The sequence below is a fragment of the Bubalus kerabau genome, chromosome 1, assembly GCF_029407905.1.
Source record: "Bubalus kerabau isolate K-KA32 ecotype Philippines breed swamp buffalo chromosome 1, PCC_UOA_SB_1v2, whole genome shotgun sequence".
Classification (NCBI taxonomy): Eukaryota; Metazoa; Chordata; class Mammalia; order Artiodactyla; family Bovidae; genus Bubalus; species Bubalus kerabau.
The window spans coordinates 264,193,258-264,220,415 of NC_073624.1; the positions used below are offsets into that span (position 1 = coordinate 264,193,258).

At 39.6% G+C, this 27,158-nt stretch overlaps 1 protein-coding gene and 1 non-coding gene across 8 annotated transcripts in view; both read right to left on the reverse strand.

Moving 5' to 3' along the window:
- Positions 1-27,158, reverse strand: part of MCTP1 (multiple C2 and transmembrane domain containing 1) — a 559,844-nt gene that overhangs the window by 515,046 nt on the left and 17,640 nt on the right. The window lies entirely within an intron of this gene.
- Positions 10,594-10,665, reverse strand: TRNAW-CCA (transfer RNA tryptophan (anticodon CCA)). Its single transcript has one exon. It is a non-coding gene; the product is annotated as a tRNA-Trp (tRNA).

Sequence of the window (27,158 nt, forward strand, 5' to 3'; positions counted from 1 at the left end):
TCAGATCCAATGAGCGTCAGATTTACTGACTCTCCCTCTTAACATTTCTTACCTGCACCAGTGCCTCAATCTGGTTCCCCTTATCTTGTCCCTTCACTATCCCAGGAGCATCTGAAATTCTACGAAGTCCAACATCTACATTGCTGCCACTCAAATCACCACAGAATGATACAGTTTTCAGCTAGCTCAGTTGCTCAGTTGTGTCCGACTCTTTGTGATCCCATGAATCACAGCATGCCAGGCCTCCCTGTCCATCACCAACTCCCAGAGTTCACTCAAACTCATGTCCATCGAGTCGGTGATGCCATCCAGTCATCTGATCCTCTGTCGTCCCCTTCTCCTCCCGCCTTCAATCTTCCCCAGCACCAGAGTCTTTTCCAATGAGTCAGCTCTTCACATCAGGTGCCCAAAGTATTGGAGTTTCGGCTTCAGCGTCAGTCCTTCCAATGAAAGTTCAGGACTGATTTCCTTTAGGATGGACTGGTTCAGCTAGTTACTCCTTTCCTTAAAAATATTCAGAAGAAAAAGCTTGAACTGTTAGAGCCTGCATGACCTAGTTTCTCCCCAGTCTCACCAACCTCAATCCCTATAATTAAAAGTCAACATTCAGACCTGAGCCTTAAGGGAGTTAGCCTTAGATGTCATACCTTGTGTACATAGAGACGCTGCAGAGAGCAGACATGATGCTACTCTGTGTCCACACATGTGGACACAAGAATGACAGAACCAATGCTAAGGCAGGCTCTCCAAAGGCCCAGAGCTGACAGCAGGTTTGGGCTGAGTGTCAAGATCAAGGCTGAATTTCAATGCATCCCTATACTTGAGACTATAATTTTCAGTCTATTTCTCTATCTCTGCTACCACACTATGGACTCTTTGAGGGTGGATGCTCTAGAGTAGCTACCTAGGATAGTGTTTGACAAATAGTGAATATTCCAAAAAAAGTGTTTTAATATTCAATAAACTGGCCTATCAAATCAGTGCAGGTTCAGTTTGGGGAGATATCTGTTCGCTGCATGTACCTAGGCAGACTCAAATTCAGTCATGCATCCTGAATTCTTAGAAACATACTATTTTACACTTAATGAAAACAACCCTCTACCTTTAGACTCTCTCATCATTGTTTTATTATCTACATTTGTTTTCATACTTATAGCTTATATTCTAACCAGTTAAATCCTAGTATTTCCTTCTTTGTTGTGTATACACACACACACTTGCTCTTTTCTTCCTGTTAAGGAGCACGTGTTAGAAAACTAATAGGATGTTTCATTCTGTAAATATTATTTATTGTATTTTATTTGAAACCAACCAGATACTTCATTTTTTTCCCTTTTTTGGGGGGTGGGGGCATTTTGTTCTTATTTACAGATTCTTGAGTGGGATTCACAAAACCAAGCAGGTGCTATAATATAATATTATACATTTTCTAACTGTCAAATGATACAAATGTTAACAGTTTGAAAAATCAAAATGGTTATACTTCCATGATCTGCAAAATGTAAAACACAGTCTCACAGTCACACCTCAGGAAAGAATTTTAAATTTTACTGTACCATCTTTGAGCTGTAATTAACCATTTTTTATGGAACTTTATATAAGGTGCTGCTCTCGGCGTTGCCATCAATTAAGAAAAATGAACTAGCCAGATATCGACGACATATTATCCTCCTTCCTATTTAATAAACCCTCTCCATGTGAGAGCTGTGCCAAAAACACAAACATCAGCTTCTTTGCGCTGGTAAAGATCTTTCTCAGCTCTCAGGATGATACATAACCCAGGACAAGGTGGTATTTACAATGCAATTTCTCATGGTCTCCAAAATAAGGATAGCACCATTATTTTTAGGATATTTATTGATAGAAGTCTGCAGAGGAAGGTAACCATAGAACCCACTCCCTCATTCCTTTATCACACAGCAGTCTAAGAACACCTAGACTTTGGGACATCTGTGAATTCACAATAGTCAGAAGTCTTAAAAAGAGGCCCAGTGACCTGACCCACCAGGCCTATGCTACATCCGGGCATCTCCCTGCTCCAGCTTGCACAGACACAAGCCAGGGTTTTAGGGAGAAACAAAAGCATCTCAGAGGACACGCCAGTCTTGCATTAGGCCATCAACAATTTCATAACATTCATGCCACTTTAGTAGGCCCAGGTTCTCCCTCAGAAAACAGAGCCTTGGCAACTGCTGAAGTTATTTTCCCCCAGTTTAAATTCCTAAGAAAATTTAAATCCTTCAGATTTTAGCAGCTGTAAAACTCCACGTACACTGGCATGACAGTCTATTTCTACCTGGCAGCAACAGTCATCAAACACCTACATGCTACTGTATAGAAATGAGTCATTTCCTCCTCTGGGGGAGATTTAAAGCCTAACTCTGCAAGGCAGAATAGTTTGAAGAGCTAGAAAGTTACATGCTTACCAAAAAAGGAAACGCTGAGCCATAGTCTCTCACTGACTGAAAATAGGCAGAGAAAATAAAAATACAAATGGAGTGTAGGGTTTAATGAACATCAACACCTTTATGAATCAAAACGCCTATGCAAAAAGGCTTAGTGAGGAAAAAGTCCTCAAAAAAAATGCCTGTAACAGTGCATTAAATTTAGCAGCCCTTATCATTGAAAATGCAACTCAGTGGCAATTTTCAATTAAGAAATGAATAGATTCATCTCTAACCAACAAAACCTAGATTTATTTTCTAATTTATTACCTCATACTTTATTTTCTCACCCTCTTGTGTTTTCCACTTACTTCTTGTGAGGCATTAATGAATAAAAGGAAAAGCAAACAAAGAAATATGATGCAGACTCAGTCACTTAGAGATTTAATTGGGATCCTGAAAATTTTCTAATGGCTGGCATCTTTTAAAAGTCAGTTTGTTTTTTTTTAAACAAAGAATTCTTAAATTATTGAACTGTGAGAAACAGTAAGAGAGTGTTCTACTGAGGCAGTAATAAATTTTCCAATTCTGGCCTTACATGTAATAGTGCAAAACTGGAAATAACAGAAGTGTCCACTAACAGCTATATGGATGAACAAATTGAAGCATAACTCTACAATGGAACGCTGTTTTGCATTAAAAAGTAGTAAAACATTAATACCTGAAACATGAATAAATCTCAAAACAATTACACTGATTGAAGAAATACAGCTCCCCAGAAAAAATACATCCTGTATGATCTTGGGCTTCCCTGGTGGCTCAGAGGTTAAAGCGTCTGCCTGCAATGCGGGAGACCTGGGTTCGATCCTTGGGTCAGGAAGATCCCCTGGAGAAGGAAATGGCAACCCACTCCAGTATTCTTGCCTGGAGAATCCCATGGACAGAGGAGCCTGGTGGGCTATAGTCCACGGGGTTGCAGACAGTCGGACACGACTGAGCAACTTTACTTTTGCAAACAATCTACGGTTACATAAGTCAGACCAGTGGTAGCCTAGTGAAGGGGAGGGAGGAAAGGTAAGAGGGGTTTAAAAATGGCACAGGAAACTTTCTGGATCCAAAAGATATTTTTTATTTGTTATCATGAAGATTTTTATATATTTAAAACTCAAAGTATACACCTTTGACAAGTGAAATTTATGACAACGCTACAATAAAGCTGTTTTTAACAAAAACTATCTGTTCATAAGATGTCACTCCCCCAAAGAAGTCACTGAAGTTCCTGTCAAAATTAGAATTTCTAGGGATTTCAGGTCAAGATGGCGACAGGACCCTGGACTGACCTTCCACAACACACTGAATCTATAGCTTTCTCAGGGTAAAAATAATTAAAGACTAGCTGAGCAAGTCCCATACATTGGATGAAGGACTGAAGGCTCAAGTCAAAGTGGGTAGGAGAGAATGGGACACAGGTGGCCATAAAATATGAGAATGAGGGAAATACAGCTTTATTAGGCATTGACCTCTTGACGCTGTAGCAACGAGGGAATGTGAAAGTAATTAATAAAGAAAAGTCACAGAAAATCCCCAATCATAAGGAAAGATGTGAGTGGCTTAAAACAGAAAAAGAAAGGAACAACTGTCAAAGAGGCTACCATTTTCAAACCCAGAACATCCGATGGCACACATCTCTGGTCCTGGTAAGACGGGAAACAAGAAGTGTTTTTTGTTTGTTTGTTTTTACTTTTGTGTGCTTCTCCGCATATATGTCTTATTTTACACACTTGCACATACAAAGGTTACAAACTTGGGAAGTGTGGCTTACAATCACCAAGGAGGTGAGCCGTGAAGGTAGAAGTTGTAGAAAGAGCACAGGACCTCTAACACTACTCACAATGGAAAAGGGAAGTGCGTGTTGGAGGTCCCAGAAGGAAAACGCAACTGAAGTGCAGAGAATGTTGGGTGGTGGTTGTTAGTCACTAAGTCGTGTCCAAGTCTTTTGCAACCCCATGGGCTATAGCCTGCCAGGTTGCTCTGTCCACGGGATTTCCCAGGCAAGAATACAGGACTGGGTTGCCATTGTCTTCCCCAGGGGATCTTCCTGACCCAGGGATCAAAGTCACATTTCTTGCTTGGCAGGAAGATTGTTTACCACTGACCCACATGGAAAGTCCCAGAGAATATAGGGAGGAGCCCGAAAATCGGGCCTCCTCTCTGCTGAAAGTTACTACCTTTTTAAAAAACAAAATTGTTTGTAAAATATTTTGTATCATACATATACGCTACTAAAAGTTTTATCTGTCTATTGTATCAGAATATTATCAGGAGATAGGATAACTGCTTGCCTGGTATAATTTGAAGAGCTCCCTCTAACCACAAGAATTTAATAACTGCATTCAAAAAAAAAACAAAAAGGGACAATGCATGGCATGTTCTAGTTTAAATTTAGTTGAAATTTAACCAAGATACAATTGAACAATGTACTGTAAACATAGATGGTATATTAAGTATCCCTCTTGTATTAACCTTCCACAGTGATTCTTTGTCTTCGCTCTTTCTCAATGAAAAATGCTTGATAAAAGTTACTAAAGAAATGACCAAATTGACATATATCCTTTTATAATTAGAGGACACATCATTAGAATAAAGGTTTAAGTAATATGAAGAGAAATAGCTCAGTCAAACTAAAGTACAAAGACAAGATAAATACAAATATAAAGGTTCTGGAAAGAAAACAGCTCATTTCATTGCATATGAAACACTAGTGCTGAAGACACAGGGAATTGTAAATTTGCTATTGGAAAGCATAATCCAGCATCTTAATAGCAGTCAGCCTATTGTTCAGTCTGTAATTTTCATGGTTGATAAATATAGTCTAAGCCACAAAATACCTATTATTATATTAACTTTTTCTTGAACCAGCAATAAATTCCTAGTTTTTATGAACTCAAGTCAGACAATTTTACTACTCTTGATACACAACCAGTCAATAAAAATGTCAATAACTTAGTCTTCTAAAACATAAACTACTGAAGCATTTCATTCATAATAAACCAACAGAGCTTCAAATAACTCTCTTCCCTGTTGAATTTCTAGAAAATCAATCTTATATTCAAGATCCTAAATTTCCCACGCATCATATTTCTCTATGATCACCTGTAAAGTCAACCAGAAATGATACTACTGACATTGATAATTATAGCAGCAAACATGTATTGAGGGCGTGCTCTGTGCCCAGCTCTGTCCTAAGGGCTTTACATGATTTCAACCCTCAAAGCAACTCTATGAGATAATTAGTATAATTATCCAATTTCTAGATGAGACTATGAAGAACAGGGTGATTAAATGACTTGTCTAAGGTCACACAGCTAGTAAGTGAGGGAGCCAGAATTTGAAGCCATATATCTTTATTACAAGTTTAACTGTTAATGAAGTATTTTGTCCTTTCTAATCATCTACAAATGACATCTTTCAGTATCCTCTAATAACTTAACACTGACTCTTCTATATACATTGTGTTGAGTCTTATGGGGCCGTAATAAAACGTAGACATGAATAATATATCAAGATGCTTAAAATAAAATGAGAAAAGACAAAGAAATACTAAAATACTTAGAGTTTAAGACAGTAAAAAATACATTTCAAAAACCACTGCATATATTACTTTCCAAGTTAATTATCAAAAATATGCCATAGAAATTTAGAGGCAGGAGAGAGAATTTCAAGATATGGGCTCCAGTTCTGACACCTCACTCACCAGCCCTGTGATTTAATCAAGTCTGTTAGTTTCTGAGAGAATTGTTATAATAATGTGTATAACAATTTCAAATCATATTGATATGAACTTTTTTCAAATCATGGATTACAATCTATTAGTGAGTCATGAAATCAATTAAAGGGGTCAAAATCATCAACTTCATAAAAAATGAAATGTAATGAAAAAATATCAGAAGTTGTCTTAGTAAGTTTCTTAGGTTTTAAACCATACATGTGTATTTGGGTGTGTATATGGAATTTTACAGATGTAAAATATATTTCTTAACATGGACATGGTGATGAAAGTTTGAAAGCCATAGTTATATTCTAAACTAATAGGGGTTTCAGGAGATTGTAGACATTAGAAGTTCTTCTTCCTATAAAGATCTTAAAGGTCAAGAAATAGCTTCCTCTACACTGTGAACTCCAGGAATGGTTACCTTGTCTTCCTAAATAATATCTGTACTCTCAGCACTTATACAGTCCTGACAACAAAGCTGGTTTTCAATACATGATGGAGAGTTCTATGGATAAATGGAAACCGCCAGAGAAATTTAAGGAACGTAAAATTTACCTAAACTTTAAAGAATTGATAATACTTGGATATTTTTTTAAAAGAACATGGGCATCCTTAGAATTCATTCTTTCACTTTTTGACCATGTAGTAGGGATGGAGGGACACAGAACAAAGAGCTTTCTATTCAGAGGAGGGAGAGAATAAATTGAACGGCACTGCTAAACCATGATGGTCCTCCCAGTTTAGTGATTCCACCTCCAGCCCTGTGATAATGGGAAGATGACAGGTACTGAAGTTTGAGTCTAGAAAAATACACTAAGGACACTGACAAGAGCTGAAGTTAACCCTTTTCTTAGAAAAGATAAAATCAGAGAGTTCATGCTTCCTATTTTAAACAGGAGTAGAGAGAACAAGGGGCTTCCCTGGTGGCTCAGATGGTAGGTTAGACATTGCCTAAAAAGCAGAAGGTTAGAGAACCAGAAATTTACAACTGAGGTTAATTCCCTTAGCATCTTACTGCAACCTACCTTTAAGGACTGGGTGCTGGAACTACTTAACAATTCTTCCAGAGAGATCAGTGAATCATTACCTTCCCTAAGTAGTCTGTGCAACCCAGTACTGAAGCAGGAAAAAGTTCAGTCATAAACCAGTACAAGGGAAGGTGGTTTATCTGTGGCTCAAGGCACTGATGCCTACTCAGAAACACTGGGTGTTAAGGTGGGATCAAGATGATAGAGTAGGAAGACCCTGCACTCATCTCTTCCCACAACAAAACCAAAGCTACAACTACATACAGAACAACTGTCTCTGAAAACAAGCTGAAGACTAGAAGAACAGCTCTTCTACAATTAAAGATATAAAGAAAAAAAAACACATCAAGACACATAGGAGGAAAAAAGAAGGAATCTAGTCATGACCCACACTCCCAGTGGGTGATCCAAAAGAGGAAAGGGATATCACAAACTCAGAGGTCCTCCCTAAGGAGCAAGAGGTATGGGCCCCACACTGGGCACCTCTCCACTCACCCCCTGCAAGGCAGCAGCTTCTGAAGGGAGAAGCTCTAACTCCAGCAGCCTGCCAAGGTGGCAGCTTTTGACTCACCTCAGGAGAAGCCCTCAGCCATGCTTGCTTCTGTTCCAGTCCTTTCTCCGAAGTCACTGGGCACAGTCTACATAGGGACATTCCTACGTATGGATACAACTTTAAGACCAGGAGAGGTAACTGTTCTAAGTCATAGAGACAAACACAGAAAGTTAAGCAAGATTAGAAGACAGGAACATGTCCTAAATGAAAGAATAAGATGAAGCCCCCGAAAAAGAAAAACAACAAAAAACAAAACAAACCTAATTTAACAGAGATGAGTATTTTACCTGAAAAAGAGTTCAAAGCAACAGTCACAAAAATACTAACTCAGGCAAAGAGAAACACAGTGGGAACTTCAACAAAAAAATAGAAAACATAAAAATAATGAATCAGAGGTAAAGAAAACAATGCACGCGTGCTCAGTCATGTCTGACTCTTTGTAATCCCATGGAACTGTAGCCTGCCAGACTCCTCTGTCCACGGAAGTTTCCAGGCAAAGAAGGTTAGTGTGGGTTGCCATTTCCTACTGCAGGGGATCTTCCCAACACAGGGATCGAAACTGTGTCTCCTGCACTGGCAGGACGATTCTTTATCACTGCACCACCTAGGATAATAACTGAAATGAAAAATACACTAGAGGGAATCAGTAGCTGATCTGGCAATACAGAAGACTGTATAAACAACCAGGAAGACAGAACAGTGAAAATGACCCAATCAGAACTGCAAAAAGAAAAAACAATTTAAAAAAATATAAGGATATTTTAGGGGACTGTTGGAACAACATCAAGCGTACTAAGACTAATGTTATAGTGGTCCCAGAAAGAGAAGATAAATAGAAAAGGATAGAAAAGATATTTGATAAAATAATGGATGAAAACTTCCCTAACTCAGGAAAGAAATATTCAGGTCCAGGAAACAGAGAGTCCCAAACAATAGAACCCAAAGGGATTCACACAAGACATCCCATAATTCAAATGGCCAAAGTTAGAATTCTAAAGACAACAAAAGAAAAACAAAGATATACAAAGGAACCCCCATAAGGCTATAAACTGAATTTTCAGCAAAAACAATGCAGACCAGAAGGCAGTGGCTTCATATACTTAAAATGCTGAAAGAGAAAATCTACAACTAAAGATACTATCTGGCAAGGCTACCATTCAGAACTGAAGGAGATGTAGCTTCACTATAAGCACAAACGAAAAGAGTTCATTACCGTTAAACCAGCCTTACAAGAAATGTTAAAGGATCATCTTCAAGAGAAAATAAAAGATCATAAAAAGAAGAAAATGTATAGAGGAAAAAATCTCACTGGTAAAGGCAAATATGCAGTTAAACCTACTTAATTTTTAAGATCAACCACTTAAAAAGCTAGCAAAAAGATTAAAGGACAAAAGTTGTAAAATCAACAAAAGCTACAATATGTAGTTAAGAGATGAACAAAAGATATAAAACACAAAATACAACCATAAAATGTAGCTAGGAATTTTAAAATGTACAGCTGTTATACTCTGTTTGAATTTAACTAATAGTTAAAAAGAAACATATATAGATATATCTATATAAAGAGGGAGATACTTATAGATGAACCTACCTCACGGTAACCACAAACCAAAAACCTACAATAGAAATACAAAAACACAAAGAAAAAGAAACCCAAATATAACACTACAGGAAATCATCAAACCACAAAGGAAGGGACTAAAAGAAGAAAAGAGAACTACAAAAACAATTGGAAACAAGTAACAAAATGGCATTACGTATATACCTATCAATAATCAGAATTCAGAAAACGAAGATCATGGCATCCGGTCCCATCACTTCATGGGAAATAGATGGGGAAACAGGGGAAACAGTGGAAACAGTGTCAGACTTTATTTTTCTGGGCTCCAAAATCACTACAGATGTTGACTGCAGCCATGAAATTAAAAGACACTTACTCCTTGGAAGGAAAGTTATGACCAACCTAGATGGCATATTCAAAAGCAGAGACATTACTTTGCCAACAAAGGTCCGTCTACTCAAGGCTATGGTTTTTCCTGTGGTCGTGTATGGGTGTGACAGTTGGATTGTGAAGAAGGCTGAGCACCGAAGAATTGATGCTTTTGAACTGTGGTGTTGGAGAAGACTCTTGAGCGTCCCTTGGACTGCAAGGAGATCCAACCAGTCCATCCTGAAGGAGATCAGCCCTGGGATTTCTTTGGAAGGAATGATGCTGAGGCTGAAACTCCAGTACTTTGGCCACCTCATGCAAAGAGTTGACTCATTGGAAAAGACTCTGATGCTGGGAGGGATTGGGGGCAAGAGGAGAAGGGGATGCCAGAGGATGAGATAGCTGGATGGCATCACTGACTTGATGGACGTGAGTCTCAGTGATCTCCGGGAGTTGGTGATGGACAGGGAGGCCTGGCGTGCTGCAATTCATGGGGTCGCAAAGAGTCGGACATGACTGAGCGACTGATCTGATCTGATCTGATCAATAATCAACATTAAATGTAAATGGACATAAAGCCTTAATCAGAAAGAATAGAGTGGCTGAATGGATAAAATAGCAAAGACCCATTTATAGGCTGCCTACAAGAGACTCACTTCAGCTATAAACACATAAAACCTGAAAGTGAAGGGATGGAAAAAAGATTCCATGCAAATTAAAACAAAAAGGCAGGATAGAAATACTTAAATAAGACAAATATACTTCAAGACAAAAACTATAACAAAGACAAGTGAGTGAAGAGAAGTCGCTCAGTCATGTCCGACTCTTTGCGACCCCGTGGACTGTAGCCTACCAGGCTTCTCCGTCCATGGGATTCTCCAGGCAAGAATACTGGAGTGGGTTACCATTTCCTTCTCCAGAGGATCTTCCCAACCCAGGGATCGAACCCGGGTCTCCTGCATTGGAAGCAGACGCTTTAACCTCTGAGCCACCAGGGAAGCCCCATAACAAAGACAAAGCAGAGCATAAAAATAAAAGGGTCAATCCAACAAGAGGATGTAAGATTTGTAAACTACATGCATCTAACAAAGGGGCATCTAAACATACAAAAGCAAATATTAACAGACATAAAGAGAGAAGTTGACAGTTATTCAATAATAGTAGGGGACTTTAATACCCCACTTACAACAACGGATAGATCATGCAGACAGAAACACAGTAAGGAAACACTGGACTTAAATAACACATTACACTGCATGGGCTTAAGATAGCTATAAAACATTTCATTAAAAACAGTAGACTACACATCTTTTTCAAGTGCATACGGAACATTCACCAGGATAGATCACGCGTTAGAGCAAAAAACAAGTCTCAATTAATTTAAGAAGACTGAAATCATACTGATATACTTGTAACAGTGTGAAATTAGAAACCAATTATGGAAAGAAAACTGGAAAAGACAAATATGTGGGGACTAAAAAAAACACTACTAAAAAACAATGGACCATTAAATAAATAAAAAGAGGAAGTAAAAAATACCTTGAATGCAATGAAACTCAAAACATAGCTTTCCAGAATTTATGGGATGAAGAAGCAGCAGTTCTAAGAGGGAATTTTATACAAATACAGGCCTACCTCAAGAAATAAGGAAAATCTCAAATGAACAACCTAACTTTATACAGAAAGGAATTAGAAAGAGAACAAAGCCCAAGTTAATAGAAGGAAGGAATAATAAAGATAAGAGCAGAAATAAATAAAACAGAAGGGAAAAAAGACAGATGAAACGAAGGTCTGCTTTTCTGAAAAAAATAAAAGAAAAATGGCAAACCTTCAGCCAGACTCATCAAGAAAAATAGAGAAAGGGACCAAATAAATAAAATTAGAAGTGAAAGAGAAGTTACAACTGACATCACAGAAATACAATCATAAAAGAGTATCATGAACAACTGCATGTTAACAAATAGGACAACTTACAAGAAGTAAAGTCTTATAAACAATCTTATAAGACTGAATCATAAAGAAACAGAAAATCTGAATAAACCCATTACTAGAAATGAAATTGAATCATTAATCAAAAACTCTCAAGAAAAAAAGAGTCCAGGACCAGATGGTATCTAGTTATCTTTAATGATACCAGATGGTATCACAGGGGAATTCTACCAAACATTTTAAAATTTTTATTGGAGTCTACTAAACATTTAAAGAAGAGTTAATACCAAAACTTCTCAAGTGAGTCCAAAAAAATGATGAGGAGGATGTACTTCTAAACTCATTCTGTGAAGTTGCCATTACTCTGATTCAAAACCAGGCAAAAACATCACCATAAAAGAAATTTACAGGCCAATCTCTCCAAGGAACATAGATGCAAAAGTTCTCAACAAAATATTAACAAAATAAATCCAACAATGTATTAAAAAGATCATACATCAAGATCATATGGGATTTATTCCAGGGAGGCAAGGATAATTAAACATCCACAAATAAATTGATGTGATATACCACATTAACAAAATGAAGGATAAAAATTACATGATCATATCAATATATGTTCAAAAAGCTTTTGAAAAAAATCAGCATTCATTCATAATAAAAATTCTTAACAAAATGGGTATGGGGGTGCAAACCTCAATATAATAAGGGCCATTTATGAGACACCCAGAACTAACACTATACTCAATAGTGAAAAGCTGAAAGCTTTTGCTCTAAGATCAGCAACAAGACGAAAAGGCCCCCTCTCACTTTTATTCAACCCAGTACTGAAAGTCCTTGCTATAGTAATCAGACAAGAGAGTTAAAAGGCATCCAAATTTGGAAGGGAATAAGTAAAACTATCACTGTTTGTAAATGACATGATATTACATAGAGAAAACCTTAAAGACCCCAGCACAAAACTATTAGGACTAATAAATCTTTATCATAAATATTTATCATTCTTTATCATAAAGAATGAAATACCTAGGAATAAACTTCACTAAAAAGGTGAGAAATAGATGGGGAAACAGTGGAAACAGTGTCAGACTTTATTTTTGGGGGCTCCAAAATCACTGCAGATGGTGACTGCAGCCATGAAATTAAAAGATGCTTACTCCTTGGAAGGAAAGTTATGACCAACCTAGATAGCATATTCAAAAGCAGAGACATTACTTTGCCAACAAAGGTCCGTCTACTCAAGGCTATGGTTTTTCCAGTGGTCATGTATGGATGTAAGAGTTGGACCATAAAGAAAGCTGAGCACTGAAGAATTGATGCTTTTGAACTGTGGTGTTGGAGAAGACTCTTGAGAGTCCCTTGGACTGCAAGGAGATCCAACCAGTCTATTCTGAAGATCAGAATAGGGATTTCTTCCGAAGGAATGATGCTGAGGCTGAAACTCCAGTACTTTGGCCACCTCATGCAAAGAGTTGACTCATTGTAAAAGACTCTGATGCTGGGAGGGATTGGGGGCAGGAGGAAAAGGGGACGGCAGAGGATGAGATGGCTGGATGGCATCACTGACTCGATGGACGTGAGTCTGGGTGAACTCTGGGAGTTGGTGATGGACAGGGAGGCCTGGCGTGCTGCGATTCATGGGGTCGCAAAGAGTCGGACACAACTGAGCGACTGAACTGAACTGAACTGAAAAAGGTGAGAGACCTATATTCTAAAAACTGTAAGATCCTGATGAAAAACATTAAAGATAACACAAATAATGGAAAGATATTCTGTGTACACAGATCGGAAGAATTATTACTAAATGTCCGTACTACCCAAACCAATTATAGAGTCAATGTAATCCCTGTCAAAACTCTAAAGACGTTTTCCACTGAACTAGAATAATCCTAAACCTGTATGGAAACACAAAAGACACCAAGTAGTCAAAGTAATCTTGAGAACAAAGAACAAACCTGGAAACACCATGCTCCCTGACATCAGACTATACTACAAAGCAATAGTAATCAAAACACTATGGTATTGGCACCAAAAAAAATAGACACAAAGATCAATGAAACAGAATAGGGAGCCCAGAAATAAACCCATGCATGTATTAATTAATCTATGGCAAAGGAGGTAAGAATATGCATTGGGGAATAACAATTTCTTTAATCATAAATGATGTTGGGAAAACTGGATAACTACAGGTAAAAGAATGAAAATCTTTTTTTCTAACCATACTTTAAAAACTCAAAATGGATTAAAGATTTAAATATAAGACCTGAAACCATAAAACTTGTAGAAAAATACGAGAAGTACACGCTTTGAAATCAGTCTTAGCAATTTTTTTTAAGATTGGTCTTCTCAGGCAAAGTCAACAGAAGCAAAAATAAATAAATGGGTCCACACCAAACCAAAACGGTTTTTCACAGCAAAGGAAGCCATCAACAAAACAAAAAGGCAACCTACTGAATGGGAGAGGATATTTGCAAACAATACATCTGATAAAGGGTTACTATCCAAACTATATAAAGAATTTAATCAACTCAATACCCAAAAAACAATCTGATTTTAAAATGGGCAGAACTGAAGGCACTTTTCTAAAGAAAGCATGCAGATAGCCAGCAGTTTACACAAAAAGATACTCAACATTACTAATCATCAGGGAAATACAAATCAAAATCACAATGAGATATTATCTCACATCTGTCAGAATGACTATCACCAAAAAGACAAGAAATGACAAGTTTTGGTGATGATGTGGAGAAAAGGAAACTCTCATACAATCCAGCAATTCCATTCTTGGGTATTTATCCAAAGAAAATGAAACGCTAATTCAAAAAGTTATATGTACCCAGATGTTTATTTCAGCATTATTTACAATAGCCAAGGAAAGGAAGCAACCCAAGTACCCATCAACAGATGATAAGGTAAAGGTGTTGTGTGTGTGTGTGTGTGTGTGTGTGTCCATATACACACAACAGAATATTACTTGGTCATAAAAAAGAATGCAGTCTTGCCATTTGTGACAACATGGATGGACTTAGAGGGTATTATGCTAGTGAAAAAAAGTCAGACAGAGAAGACAAATGCTGTGTTTTCACTTCTATATGGAATCTAGAAAACAAACCCAAATGTAACAAAACCAAAATAGACTCACAGATTTGCAGAACAAGTTTGTGGTTACCAGAGGGGAGGATATGGGGAATGCACAAAATAGGAAAAGAAAAGAGGTTACAAACTACCAGCTATAAAATAATTGGGTCACAGGGATATAATTGTAGGGCACGGCACAATACAGGGCTGGTCCCGGGCCTTCTGCCGGCAGGTTCATTCCTTACCCACCCCTTACTCAGCTCAGGCTTCTGCTGGTTTTGTCAGCTTATGTCCTACTGGGTTCAGCCAATAGAGGGGAAGTGGAGGGAGAAGCTAGAATAGCTCTCCTCTGACTTCTCTGCCTCTCGAGGAGGCTCTAGGAAGAGTTACATGTCTCCTGTGGCTTCACCGTGGCGCCTGCCTCCCTGGGAGACCCCAACCACAAGGCTCAATCACCTCCTCACTTTGTCCTGACTGCTTACTCCTGCCAAACTCTGGCTTGCCTTGTGGTCCCCTGTTCAGCTTCTCAGCTTTGCCATGACCTGTGAAGCCAGTTCCCCACAGTATGTTCCCTCTGCTTCAAAGACTCAAAGAGTGGTTTGTGCTTTCCTTATTAGACCTTGACTAATATTACTCATCAGAAACAGGACTAAAAAAGGGAGGTAAAAAAAAAAAAAAACTGTATTACTGTGATTGTAATAAGTTAATTTCTGGACCTAGAGTTTATCATACAAATTGAAGATTAGTCAGACAGAGAAAGATAAATATCATATCACTTATATGTGGACTGTAAGTAAATGGTACAAATGAACTTATTTACAGACAGAAACATTCACAGACATAGAAAACAATTGGGAGCATGATTCCCAGGTGCATACCACCATATATAAAATAGATAAACAACCAGGATTTGCTATATAGCACAGGGAACTATTTTCAATTCCTTATAACTTACTATAATGGAAAATAATTAAAAAGCATATCGAAATATACATATATATTCATAATTCAATCACTTTGCTGTATACCTGAAACTAACAATACTGTAAATCAACTATACTTCAATTAAAAATAATGTGATTTCTTAATCAAATGAATAACTAAATAACTTCTTTAAAAATAACTTAATAGCTTCACCCTTCTTTCACTATGCAAATCACTAAAGCCAGGGTGACTCATAGTCTGATACGCATACTACTGTGGGTATGCAAAATGATTTTAGGAGATACACAGACAATCTCCTTTTCCCAAATTTAATAATTATGAATATATTTTATATGTTTTATAAATATATTTTATGTGTTGAAGCTACAGCTTTGTCATATTACAGCTACTTTATGTGAAAGTTAGGCCATTGATTTGGGAAACAGCTTGAACGCATTAGCTAAGGAGGAGTCAAAGATCCTTCAGACAAGTACAAAAAACTAATTGGCCCTTATTCTCTATCCTTCACCATTGCTTAGTCAAAGTTAACTTTACCTGGGAGAGAAGAAGCTGGGGAGAGAGAAAAAAATCACACACTAATTTAAAAGTCAAAACCCTGGAACTGTTACATTCACTTATTCATTCAATATTTAGTGAATTTCAATTGCAGGCCAGACCCTATCTGACATTCTGGGAAAATACTGAGTACAGATCCACACCCTCGTGAAAGAAAAAGAGAGATGGGTAAGCAAATCATCTCGCTATGACTACACTGTGGTTGTGAACAAGCAACAAAGCAGAGCGTGTACAGGAGAAGGCTGGGATTTGAGCAAGTCAAGAAGACCAGGCCTGGCTTCCCTGAGGATAGCAGGCCAATGAGCAGGTGTTATCTAAATGTCCCCACACAAGAGACAACACGGCAGGGAGGGGCATAAGGAAAAACTAAAGTAGGAGCAACATGGCTCCACAGAAGGAAGCAGAAAAACCACAGTCAAGGCCGTGAAGCAGGGTCCACAACCACGCGGGACACTTTCACCATATGTGTGTAGACTTTACATCAGGGCAACCGTCATTTTTTTTTTTTTAACTTTAATAACATGGTTCTATTGTTTCATTGGATTTGGTCTGATGTTTACATTCCATTCATAAGATTTTTTAACTTCCGGTTGTGAAAAAGTTTCTTGGATGTATCTAAAGTTTAAAATATCAATGTAGAGACAATTAAATATTGTTCATTGCATCGCTGATGCAACGAACACGAACTTGGGCAAACTCTGGGAGATAGGGAGGGACAGGGAGGCCAGGGGTGCTGCAGTCTGTGGGGTCACAAAGAGTCAGACACAACTGGGCAACTGAACAACAGCATTAAATACTGTACAGCAGGTATGTAGATATGACGGTAACTATGAGTTACTGAAGTTTAAGAAACCCTAACATCAGAAGTAATAACCCTCTTGAATCATTTCAATACTGCTCAGGATGTTTCACAATCTTGCTGTTTGCTGGGAAATTTCCATCATTACATTAACTGTCCTCAAATTCTCCTCAAAACAGATGTTGATAACAGCTTCTGGTTCAATTCCTAGTATATATAATGAGAATTTGTAGGACGTAAGAGCTTAATGATTACTACAAGTACAGTCCAGATCTGTCTCATTTTATTTTTAAAAAATAATTTAATGTTAGGAAAGCACTAGCTCCATTTCCCCCTAATAGCAAGGTATATGATTCATGACCCAGAACTTAGGGGAAAAAGAGAAAAGTATAAAAAACAAAAACCTTACAACACTTTGATAAATGAATGCTGACATTCAGTATCTTTCCTTTTTCTATGAACTTATATTTACAGCTTGTAAACACAATTCATCTCACATATCCAAGATGACACTGTTTTTTAAATTTCAGTTCAGTCACTCAGTCATGACCAACTCTTTGAGACCCCATAGACTGCAGCACGCCAGGCCTCCCTGTCCATCACCAACTCCCAGAGTTTACTCAAACTCATGTCCATTGAGTCAGTGATGCCATCCAACCATCTCATCCTCTGTCATCCCCTTCTCCTCCTGCCTTCAATCTTTCCTAGCATCCAGGTCTCTTCAAATGAGTCAGTTCTTCGCATCAGGTGGCCAAAGTATTGGAGTTTCAACTTCAACATCAGTCCTTCCAGTGAATATTCAGGTCTGATTCCCTTTAGGATGGACTGGTTGGATCTCCTTGCTGTCCAAGAGATTCTCAAGAGTCTTCTCCAACACCACAGTTTTAAATTTCAGATTATATTAAACACTGTCCTATGCCATTAAAAAGTGCTTCCCAATAACAATGAACACGCTTAAATGCCCAAATCTTGGTTTCTAATACCATTCTCCAATAAAAGGAACAAGGGGTTCTTGGAGAAATAGCAATTCCTAGCACTATTCCTAGCACTAGGGCAGGAAACATACAAGATAAGCCTAGAGATTCCTATAGTAAAGAAATCAAGAAGTGCTCAAGAAAAACAGACCCAATGACCAGAGCCTGTCAAAGGGTCAAGGGGCCAACTGGAAAGAGCTCTCAGATGCCAAAGCTGAAATGATCTGAGTGAAAAAGAAAGCAGTATTGAGTTATCATGCAAAGTATAATATGAAGATCCATAAATCCATATTGATATGGATTTATGACTGAATACATAAATAGTGGGGAGACTAGACAAATCTGCACTGAATTTCTGATAGTTTATATAAGTATTCCACCCTCAAAGAAATGGAGCATAACTTTCCTTTCCTTCAGTATAAGTGGTACATAGTTAGCTTCTGCTAAAGAGCCCAGCATGAAAAGGCACAAGGAGGCTGGGGAGTGTGGAGAACTTGACAGAGGAGAAAGAAGCCTGCCAAACACCACCTCAGCCCAGTGACCGAGGTCCACAGAAACTGTGACCAGTCACGCCGACAGAATATACCCTTGCCAAGATGAGGAGAGTATTAGACAAATCCCAACAGAGCAACATTTTGTAAAATACTGACCAGTACACCTCAAGTTTGTCAAAGTCATCAAAAATAGGGAAAATCTGCAAAGCTGTCACAGCCAACAGCAGCTTAACAAGACAGGACTAAGTAGCGTGATGTCCTAGATGGGATCCTGTAACCCAAAAAATGACCTTAGGTAAAAACTAAGGAGATCGGAATGAAGTATGGACTTTAAACAAAAACATATTTTTGTCAGCTCATGAACGGTAACAAATCTACCACAGTAATGTCAGATGTTAATAATAGGGGAAGGTGGATGCTGAGTATATGGGAACTCTCTGTACTACTTTTGCAACTTTTCTATAAATCTCTAACTGTTCTAAAAAAAAAGTTGATTTTTAATGCATACCAAAAAAATGTTTTGAAAACCCTTTAAATGACTCCATAATGCTCCAATGAGTTTACTGTTCAAGCATTTCCCTATTGTTGAAAATCTGAACCACTGCTAATTGTTCCCTGTTAAAAGGAACAGAGTGATGGACAATTCTATGTACGTATTTGATTAATTCTTTTTATTATGTCCTAACAGTAGATTCCTGGAAGTTCAATCTACTTTTTTAAAAGTCAACACAGTGGCTTTAACCACAACAATTGTTAAAAGCATCAGAAGTCACATTAAACTCCAACTTTTCTGAAGTTCCATTCCTCTAAACAGTAAGGAAAACATCCAGAATTTGCATTCAACTCTCAGCCTTATTCACTGATTCATATATTCATTCAATAAACATCTGAATACATGGTTCAGTGGTAAAGAATTCACCTGCAATACAGGAGACAAGGGTTTGATCCCTGGGTCAGGAAGATCCCCTGGTCAGAGAAGCCTGTCCATGGGGTTGCAAAAGAGTCAGACACAACTTCACACCTAAACAGCAATAAGATGCTATGCACCAGGCAAATGTGTAATACTATTAGGGAAGGCATTCAACCACCTTAAGACCTTATACTCTGATACATAATGAAGGAAAACCCAATTCACAGAATTCTTACATTTGACAGCTAAAAACAATGTCCTGATCTTTATAACCAGATAGTATATGAACAGTAAGTTTATACTAATATGTACTTTATACTAATTTTTCGCAGCACTTGAACCTCCAGGACACAATGTGACTATAAAAAAGATTCCTCCCATATTTTTATATGGTGAATTTTTTTAGAAAAAAATACTTATTTAAAAACTTAAAAATTGTAATCTATAATAAATGATTGGGGTAGTATTTTCAATCTCCATTTAACTTTACTGCCCTCTAGTGCCATCTCCTCTGCCACTTCTGTGTTTCTTCATCCTTCCATAGATGTCATCTTAACTTTAGTGTTACCTCTCCAGCAAAACTTCTCTTGATTGTCTCCAAAATTTACCACTGCTTCCATGACATCTACTTATTTGTTCCTAAAACTTAAAAGATCACTAGAAAAGTCAACAGTGATGTCTGTCCGATTGACTTCCCTGGAAATACTCTCTGCAAGACAGAGATGCCTGCAGACGGTTTATGAGGGTCAGGGGAGTGCCCAGGGAGATACACGTGTAAGGAAGCAAGGGGGCAGGACTGAGCAGAGGGAGAAGGTGACCCACGATGTGGCTTAAATGGAGGCTGCCACAAACTGCAGGGACTCCTGGAGCTGGAACTGCAGAGATGTCCTGGATCAGGCCTTTAAATCCCCTCATCACGCAGTCACTGGTTCCAAGCAGCCCTCTGAAGGGGGAAGTTCCCTGTGGGTAGAGGGCAATGCTGGGTGAGGGACACAGTCAAGAGGCCATCACAGTCTACTGCCTTCGCTGCCCAGGGATGGACATCTCACTAAACGAAGCTATTAGGGAGGACCAAAGTTTCCACCACAAATCTGTCCTCATTAAGTTCTGTCTGCTCTCACCAGTTGATCTTGGGAGGATTTAGCTCTTAAAAATGGACTCCACAATCTTTATTTATTTATTTATTTTTTATTTTTTTAAATTTTATTTTATTTTTAAACTTTACATAATTGTGGACTCCACAATCTTTAGACACATTTTTTAATCAAGGAGACTTCTGAGAGCACACAGTTCATTTCAGATGTGAAAGAAAGAAAGGAATTGAAGTTGCTCAGTCGTGTCCAACTCTTTGCGACCCCGTGGACAGTAGCCCACCAAGCTCCTCTGTCCATGGGATTCTCCAGGCAAGAATACTGGAGTGGGTTGCCATTTCCTTCCCCAGGGGATCTTCCCGACCCAGGGACAGAACCCGGGTCTCCTGCATTGCAGGCAGACGTTTTGACCTCTGAGCCACAGGGATTTATTATTTCAGATGTGAAAGGGCTGAGGAATTTAGGCACTCCTACATGCCTAGGGAGGCACTCTGTAAGATACCTTTAAATGGTACCAAAAGCATCACTAGTTTTAAACATCACACTAACTTTTAGGAAGTGAAAGGAAATTACACAAAAATTTCAATATAAATAATATAAAAAGACCAAAAACAAAATAAAGATGCCTAAATCAGTTCCTAGGACAAAAATCTAAGAATGGTCTATGTGCTTAGAAAGATTAGAAATCACTTTAGAATATCTGTTTGAGAAACTGATTATTTCAGTGTAACCTTGAAAAAAGAAATCCCCATAAACCTGCAAACATGGTTGTGTGATAAACCATGTTTTTATTCTTCTCAGGACAATTATAAAGTAGCTTAATAGAAAAACTGATGATTTTACTAACAAAAGTCCACATCAGTTTTCCTAGGAAGGGTTCATTTGTTTGTTACAGGTTTTATATAATTGTTCTGAATCGGAAAACTTAAAACATGTTGACTAAATCCTTTCTTTCAGAACAGAGTTTTAGATTTATGAAATTTTTTATTCGAAAAAGTTCAGTTCAGTACCATACCGATTAAAGTGAAGTTGCTCAGTTGTGTTCGACTCTTTGCAACCCCACAGACAGTAGCCTGCCATGCTCCTCTGTCCAGGGGATTTTCCAGGCAAGAATACTGGACTGGGTTGCTATTTCCTTCTCCAGCGTATCTTCCTGACCCAGGGATCGAACCTGGGTCTCCTGCACTGCAGGCAGACTCTACCATCTTAACCACCAGGTAAGCCCACCATACAGATATTAGGAAATTAATAGAGATATGTTGAATTTTTTACAAGCTGACAGCTAATAAGCTATTTCAGATATTATTTTTATAAAATGAATGAGCAAGCCAATCAATAAATGTCAGAAAATTTAAAAATAAAGTTCACTTATGTCATACCATGTAATCTATCCCTGATTATTCTCCTAGTACTCTAAAAATTAAAGGTTTTTCTTCACTTAATATAAAAACGATGTTAATTATTCAATTTGATTTCACATTTGTGGAATATCTACTATGTGTAAGGCAAATATTGATGTTAAGCAAAGGAAGAGACCCAAAGTGACCTTATCTGAGACATTCTACTTAAGATATGGTGAAGGGAAATTTACAAGTACAAAAAGGCTGACCATTTTGAAAATACTATCAGTAAAGTGCAAGCAACCTCTGGCTTCCTAAACTGGTGAGGTTCCAAAAGTTCATTAGAAAGCAGTTTACCACCTTTATCTGCCTGGGAAAGCAATGTCATAAATGGAGGCTGGTTGCCAAACGGGTCCTCCTAACACAGCAATAGAATATCCACCCCAAGTTCTAGGAGCAAGAAGTTATGATGGACGGAGAACGCTGTAGTTTCCCAGGCCCTTGTAACAGCAGTAATGGCAGGGGGTGGGGGAGTATGAGAGATAATGAGTATATATGGAGCATCCATGATGCCAGGAACTGACACTGGTTCACTGGACCCTCTAAACAGCACCAGTGGGTAGCTTTACTATTCCCCTAGTTTTACAGAAGAAAAATGTGGGGTTTGAAGAGCTGAGTATCTTCCACCGCTCAGTGGAAGTCCTGGTCCTCTCTCTGCCTTGGCAAAGTCAACCAGTGTGGTCTCTGGGCCAGGGGCAGGCAGCTCACCTAAACCATTCTTTTTTATACCAGTTTCTTCCTCTTCCTTTGTACTCAAACCACAGATCCCCTAAAAGCAAAGGTGTTTTTTTTTTTCCACTAGTGTGATAGCAGGGACAATAGGAGAAACTAAGGCAGCACTGGCTGAATACCACTAAAGCATGTTTTTATAAATGAAACTGCTTCATAGAGAGGTGTGGATCAGGAACTGTTTACATTCTAGGTTCTGATAAATGGAGGAGAGGATATTATCTTAACTTCTTCAGTGTATTCATTACCCAAGTATCAGTATGTATCTATGTAATGCATGTGTTATAGGTCCTTTTCCAAAATTCTACAACTCAATGAATAAGACACCCTTTAGGTTAATTCGGGTGCTATCGTTTATAGCATGGTTGACTTTAAAACTAGTCATCTTGTTACTATAGTTTTACATAGTACAACTCATTCAAGAAAGCTGACATAAAAAAAAAAAAGAACCTACTTACTATACACTTTCATTCTGTACTCTATGCTCCTTTTATCTTAAAAATACAGGAAAAAAAAAGTCTCCCCCTGCAGAAATGGAGGGGACCCTGTGTACCAAACCAGGAACTGGATCCAGCCGCTCACAGATTTTCTGGATGGCTGATCACCTTTCTTCCCAACTACTGATTATTGACTGCATCCATGTGGACATGGGAACTTTTTGCCTGAGCATACCAACCTGATTGCCTTTAAGGACCCACCTCCCTCCCCCTCCCAGTCCACATTATTTAGGCTGGATGTCCTCAAGTCCTGGGCTCCAAGGATACACACATGAGCTTGCTAAGCCCCCTCACCCGCTGGCCACAGTAGGCAGAGTGAGGATCCAAATCATTCCCGTGAGACTCACCCCCAAGATCTGTGAAGAGGACGGATCCAAGAGCTGCTGGGGCTACCAGGTAGAGAGGACATACCTGAGGAAGAAGCTGCCCAGGGTCAAGCACTTCTGAGGGAAGAGAAGAAAGAAGGACAGAAGGGCAGAGACAGAGCTCTGATGGCATTGCTTCTGAGGCTCTGGATCCAGGCTGCTCTGGGGTTCTCCCAGGTATGAGAGCAAAGACACTCTCCCTTGAAGCCATATCCAGGAGGAGGTGAGCTCCATCACAAGGCAGGAGTCCCTGATGCCCGTGCTTCATCTGCCCCACTAGACACCTCCATTCCTACCCAGCTCTCCTCAAACTATAGTGAGGGGAACCACAGTGCCCGAGCCTGGCCCGCCTGGCAGGACCCATGGAGCCAGCAGCAGCCACGTCTCCTGGCTCCCGGTCCACCAGCCACCAGTTCTCCAAGTCTTCACATTCCACCCCCTGCCCCACCCGCCTTCCTTCCCAAAGGCCGCTTGCCCCAAGTGGACAGTCTTCCAGACAAGGAGCTCTGAGTCCAACCTGTGGGTGACTGGTTGACTTTAAAAGGAGTAAAAAGAGAAAGAAAGAAAGTGAAGTCATTCAGTCATATCCAACTCTTTGTGACCCCATGGACTGTAGCCCACCAGGCTCCCCTGTCCATGGGATTTTCCAGGCCAGGATACTAGAGTGGGTTGCTGTTTCCTTCTCCAGGGGACCTTCCTGACCCAGGGATTGAACCCAGGTCTCTCACACTGCAGGCAGACTCTCTACCATCTGAGCCACCAGGGAAGCCCTTAAAGGGAGTAACTGTGCTTTAGTTTGTCAAGGTCTAGAGTGCACAGCAGATCCACATCCCTTGGAATCATCCAATTCACAGGTTCAAGAATCACCCTCCCACTTGAACAAAGCTCTTTCTTCAAAATGACTCTACATAGCACTCTCTACCTTTTTTTTAGCACATTAGACAGCCATGGAATCACTGAGAGAAAAAAAGCAGAGCGAGCTGACAGGACAAGTCTACTGATGCTTCAGTTCAGTTCAGTTGCTCAGTCGTGTCTGACTCTTTGAGACCCCATGGACTGCAGCATGCCAGGCCTCCATGTCCATCACCAACTCCCAGAGTTTATTCAAACTTCTGTCCATGGAATCGGTGATGCCACTGATGCTGCTGCTGGTGCAAATCACAAAGACTGTCCCAACAGCTGCTGCTGCTAAGTCGCTTCAGTCGTGTCCGACCCTGTGTGACCCCATAGACGGCAGCCCACCAGGCTCCCCCGTCCCTGGGATTCTCCAGGTAAGAACACTGGAGTGGGTTGCCATTTCCTTCTCCAAAGCATGAAACTGAAAAGTGAAAGGGAAGTTGCTCAGTCGTGTCTGACTCTTCGCAACCCGATGGACTGCAGCCCACCAGGCTCCTCCGTCCATGGGATTTTCCAGGCAAGAGTACTGGAGTGGGGTGCCATCGCCTTCTCCACAACAGCTGCTACAAGGAGGTAATTAAGCCTCTGTATCTCCTGAGTAAAGGAATTCCCATGGTTTTATTTCCTTAAACAGTGATAATGCTAGCTGGTAGTGACATTTATCTTTTATATACATTTACTCTCTCCCCAACTAAGAGGGAAAGCCTCTGGAGGGTGGGGACCTGGGTCCCCAGAATCTAGAACAGATCTGTGATGTAGCAAATAATCAGCAACCACCGTCCACTGAAGAGGAGAATCAGAGGAAGCTTCTATTTTATATCACACTCTCTGGTAATAGAATCTTACTTCTCAGTGGTTCAGTCCCAAAGGAGAGTCTCCATGAAAGGGAGACTTCCAGAAAACAGCACCCAATATTAACCACGGTCATGACCCAGTTAGGGCTCTAACTGTACACCAGCCTCTTCAGGAAATGCTGCAGGGCATGACTGACTTATTTCTGGGCACGTCTGCACTTCTCCCCTAGGAGAGCTTTTTCCTTTTAAAAATCAACCTATGTCCCCTGCAAGGTTCTGAAATAAATAAATAAACAAGGTCATGGCTGAAAATTCAGAGACGTGAGTTTTTACTTTTTGTAGTGCTATTCGGCCATCTTATTCCCTGAGCCTTATCACTGAGTCTTCCCTTTATCCCAAGGGTAATAACTGAGGGCTCTGGAGACCATGGACTGGAAATTATGGACCTCCTTGCTCGAAGGTGAAGCACGTATACCACTGTGTTTCTCTACGAAGAGAAGGCCACAACTTGCAGTAGCTTTTGGGAAAGGTTTTATGATCCCCAAACACAATGAGAATTAATGTTAAATTCCTTTGTTGTTTAATAGTGCTTACTTGGTTATGACTCCAGTAAAATGCTACATAAAGAACAACAACAACAAAAAAAGAAGCCATATTACATTTTTCCATTATGACAGGTAACGAATATGCAAGGTCTTGATACTCCTGAGTTGGGTATGGCTTATATAATTGAAAGTTTTCACTGGATGCCATTTCTTATGCCAGACGGCAGTAATGCTTGGGTGCTTGGGGAAGCCCATGTTGCCTGGGGGTGGGTCATGACAGTGGTTGGCTGGCGACATCAAAGAACAGACTGGCAGGCCTGCCTTGGGTGGGGCTTAGTCCAATTTCTGAGCACTCACACTTGTGGACATGCTAGATCCATACCCTAAGTTTTCAGAGTGGCAGGCTGGCTGCCTTATGCTGCCGTGTCAGCTTTGATTCAACTTTGAAAGACCACAGTCTTGCTAAGGAATTCTTAGATTTCCTTTCTTTTCCTACGCTAACATTCTCTATATAATAAGTGGTGAGTTTTTACATACTTTAAACCTTCCTTCCTGCTTAGGCACGACTGCAAATCTGTTTCACAAATGTGGATATTGGCTATATGTGACAATATTGATCTTAAAAAGTATATAGGAAACCAAAACTTAAATCTCCTTCACTGTGTTCGATAAGCAATCTTCCTAATCGCCCCATGATTATGTTAACCAATACAGACTTTGAAATGAACACCTCCTCACAGAACTCCTTTCCAAAGCCCATGCTTTCCCCACTCGGACATCAGGGGAGAAATTGGAAGCTCATAAAACGATGTTCTCCATAAATTAGAGCTGGAACACCTGGGTCACCAGGTTTCCTCTCATTTTCATCCCTGTGTCGGCTCTGACATGTGCCATCAAAACAGAATCTCTCCCCTGAGTACTGACAGGAGCAGGTCAGACTGCATTTCCTACTTCTGTTTACCTTTCAGTAGCGCTCAAGTAAAATAAGGAAAAGCAAAATATTGTCTTTTGCCAGAGGGGAAAATATTTTCATCCACTTGCTGTTTCCATTTATTATAGACATTTAAAAAATACCATTATCTAATAGTAGAGAAAGGTAGTCCCAAAGCGCTTCTCTGCTGCTGCTGCTAAGTCTCTTCAGTCGTGTCTGACTCTTAGTGACCCCATGGACTGCAGCCTACCAGGCTCCTCTGTCCATGGGATTTTCCAGGCAAGAGTACTGGAGTGGGGTGCCATTGCTTTCAACGCACTTCTCTGCTGCTACTGCTAAGTCGCTTCAGTCGTGTCCGACTCTGTGCGACCCCATAGATGGCAGCCCACCAGGCTCTCCCGTCCCTGGGAGTCTCCAGGCAAGAACACTGGAGTGGCTTGCCATTTCCTTCTCCATTGCGTGAAAGTGAAAAGTGAAAGTGAAGTCGCTCAGTCGTGTCCGACTCCTAGCGACCCCATGGACTGCAGCCCACCAGGCTCCTCCATCCAAGGGATTTTC